The sequence below is a fragment of the Takifugu flavidus genome, unplaced genomic scaffold, assembly GCF_003711565.1.
Source record: "Takifugu flavidus isolate HTHZ2018 unplaced genomic scaffold, ASM371156v2 ctg344, whole genome shotgun sequence".
Taxonomy (NCBI): Eukaryota; Metazoa; Chordata; class Actinopteri; order Tetraodontiformes; family Tetraodontidae; genus Takifugu; species Takifugu flavidus.
This window is the reverse complement of record NW_026621971.1, coordinates 26,745-30,677: the sequence shown is the minus strand read 5'-3', so window position 1 is coordinate 30,677 and position 3,933 is coordinate 26,745.

Sequence of the window (3,933 nt, the reverse complement as noted above, 5' to 3'; positions counted from 1 at the left end):
CAGAGTCGCATCCTATCCTGGCATTGAAGTCTCCCAGCAATACGAGTTTGTCGCTGCTAGGCGTGGACTTGATGACGGAGTCCAGGTTCTCGTAGAATGCCTCCTTGTCTTCGTCACTGCTAGTCAGTGTGGGCGCGTAAGCGCTAATGACAGTTGCGTGGCGTGATTTCGAGATGCGGAAACGGAGTTTCATTAGGCGTTCGTTGATGCCGGTGGGGAGATCAGACATGAGACGGAGGAGAGTGGAGCGTATGGCAAAACCAACTCCATGGATCCTGTCCTCGTTTTCAGCTTTTCCTTTCCAGAAGAATGTGTACCCTCCATCAGGCTCGCAGATCAATCCTTCTTCAGCAAAGCGAGTTTCACTAAGAGCAGCGATGTCGATCCTGTAGCGGGCTAGCTCCTTGGCTATCAGGGCTGTTCTTCTCTGGGGTCTTTCTGTGGTGTCTCGGTCCAGCAGAGTGCGTATGTTCCATGATCCAAAGATGAGTTTCTTTTCCTTTGTTTCTTTTTGTTTTCGACCGCATTGTAGAGCTAATCTGCCAGCCGCGGCATGCTGGCCAGAAACGTTGTGAGGCAAGCAATGTTTGGGACACCTTTTCTAGTCCCCTCCCTTGCTAGGGTGAGCAGTGCTGTCCTAAAGAGGGCTGCTCAGTCGCCTGGGATGCTGCCGAACTCCTCTGTTGCCTCAAGTCAAGAGTCGAGCGACCACTGGTCCACAGGCCGCCTACGTGCAGGTTTGAGACTACGGCTCCCAGTAGTAACCGCTACCTGCCGCTTCGCCCCGCCCCCAACGCCGTAGGACTTGTAGTAAAAGATGCAGCAGGTGCGAGAAGACTACACAAAAACCTGCGCTGAGAAAGAGATTTTGGTGGGGAAGTCATTGCGCTGGGACAACCCCACCCTCTCGGCCGCAGAAGTCAGAGTCCAGTGGCACGACGAGGCGTTACGACTGGCTACCCCCTTGGCTGCAGTGGATGGCCAGACCTTCTTCCGTGCTCCGGTGTGCCCTATGCATTCCACAGTGCCTTGCTGCTACGCTTTCTCAGCCGTTGATCCTTACTATTGGTTTCTTCCGCCTGGTCCATCGAAGCAGTCTTCACATGCTGGGTGAGCAGAGCCCTGTTCACCGAGGGTCTATGACCCGCCGGTTACCCTCACTTGGTTTAGCCGACCTGTCGAAGTCGTTGCCCGGGGTGTGGCCGCTGTTGCATGTTAACAGCTACGGGGAGCCACAAGTGAGAGCTGAGTGACAGGTGGGAACCAAAGGCTGGCGAGCTGCCCTAGAAGGGCACGACATTCCCCCAGGCCAGAGGTACTACCCCCTCCCTGTACACCCCACACCCCCAATGACCCATTAAGGTGCTTTTAACCAGACAAACAGCAACTACAGCCAAAAACAGCTTCAGTCCAGTTTCTGGTCCTTTTGGTCGGAGCAGCTGTGGCTAAAAATGTTGGTGAGAAATGAAACGCAAAGCTTCCAGAATCCATTTATATGCTTTAATTCATTACATTCTTAATGACAAACCAGCAAGATATGATTAATTGTTGAGGTGTTGCCTCCATTATGCTACACTCAAAGCAACATTATGGTCGATAAAATCCACGAGTGATAATTGACAAATGTTTACACGATGAATCACAAATTAAAACCGCTGAATTAAAAAAAATAATGCAAATGTGATAAAGAAAATGCCGAAAAGACACAAGCCCCATGTGGTGAATGTGTTTTTTGTCGTTTTTGCAGCCAACCTTTGTGATCTGTTCAGATTGAAACCGTATATCTTTATTTATTGTTTATTATCGTTGGTGTAGCAGAAGTTTGAATTTTGAATCATTAAATCTGATGGTTTAATGATTTAATTTGTTCACATTAATTTAGCTCCTTTAACCTTCGGGGTATAACATTTAAAGCTTGTTAATGTCACATTTTAGTTTTCATTAGTTCCTTTTCATGCTAACAAACAGGAAAACTGACACTAAACGACTGAGAACTGAGACTTTCAGGAATATTTGATGACTGTACTTTTCTCTGTAACATTCTCATTGAAACTCAGATGCTTTAATCACTTTAAAGCGTAGAATTTGAAATATTTCCCCCTGATTTGCTGCAGCAGCTGCAGACATTCAGCAGCTTTTGTCCTGTAACGTTCCGACTGGGACGATTATTCAGCTGCTTCCATCATTTCAGCATCACACAAACACCAACGAGCTCCGCCCAAGTCGGGAAGTTCAGTTTCAGCGTCGCCAGAAGACATTTTTACAGTTAAATGCAAGTTTGTGCCTAAAACAACTGTCTACAGGAAGTTGAAAACGCTCGTTTTCGTCCTCAACATCAAACACACGGAGATCCTGATGACGCTGATCTCGATTGATGAATTAATTTTATCACTTCTCTCACAGTCAGCTGACCAGACCCCCAACACACACACACACACGCACACACACACACACACGCACACACACACACACACACGCGCACGCGCACACACACACACGCGCACGCACACACACGCGCACACACACACACACACACACACACCCTCAGCTGATCCCTGTCTGCACTGATCAATGGCGCCGCAGGAGTTTGGAGAAGAAACCAGGAGAATCAGGTTTGTCACCAGGAGCCTGAACCTCCTGTCTGACCGCGCCGCCCCCCCTCCCAGCCCTTGCTCACCTGCCTGATCTCTGGAAACTGATTGTGTACCAGTGTTCCGTGCCAACTCTTCATCAGCTGAACACGTTTCTTCGTCACTCTTCCATAACTCCTGCTCTGCAGCCTCATGTCCAGCTTCCCACCCGTCTGACACTTTAAGTGGAACTTGATTTGTACAGGAACGTTCATCATCTGGGCTCACCCAGCCTCCTCCCTGACCTCCATCAGCCCACTCTTCAGCAGTCTCGTACTCAGACCCTGACCCATCTGGAGACCTGAAACACTTCCCCTCCTTGTCCACGGCACGGCCGGATTTTAATGTCTTTAGGAGGCGCTGATGGTGGACCAAGGAAGAGCTGATTCAGTTGGTAACATAGATTCCAGAGAGACTTTGATCTGAAACATCAAAGCCCCACAGCGCCCAGTGCTTTTCTCTAGTTTGCTAAAGTGGCCTAAAGATGAAGAGCAGTTGTTCTGGTTTATCTGGTCACTGACTTCATAATCCTGACCTGAATCTTGGGGCCTCCATCACAACTCACGTTGCTGAAGATCCTGTGGAGATGCTTCCAAACGGGTTTTAAATATCAACTATTGTTAGAAGGGAAATGCTGATTTGAGCCGATCCTGTTGATCCCCTTCCAGAAGGGATTTTACTGACTAATTTGTGCCCCATGAAGGTGCTGAGAGAAGAAGCTGAGTGGCTGCTGCTGAGCGGGCAGAAGCCAGAAGACCTGGCCTGTTAAATGGGTCCACAGGTGTCTTCTGGAAGGTTCTGCAGCCTGAGAACCTGTTGCAGACGATGAGCAGGTGCAGCAGGCCAGAGTGTGACTGTGGGGACGAGACCGATAAAATCACTTCCTGTGCTGCGGCTGTGTGCTTCCTGTGATGGTGTCCTAGCAACAGTGAAACCACACGTTCTGGGGGAGCAACGCTGAAAGAGACGCAGAAACCTTCACAGCAACCTTCGGCTCCTTGCAGCATCTTCTCACCACATTTATCTTCTGGACACTTTTAGAATTATTCGGACTTAATTTGTATGTAATGATCAACGAACCATTTCTGGATTTCTCCGTAATAAACAGGAAATCTTCTGTGTCTTCCAATATCGTCCCTAAAGATCAACATGTGAGCAGCAACCGTCTCATTCTGCCGCTTCCTAATAACAAACATGTCAAACAGGAAGTGATCGAGACGCTGTCATCGGTCCAGAAATTCATCAATGGAAAAAATGACATCAAACCACAAAGAGTTTGGTGACCTCACAACGAGGATTCAGC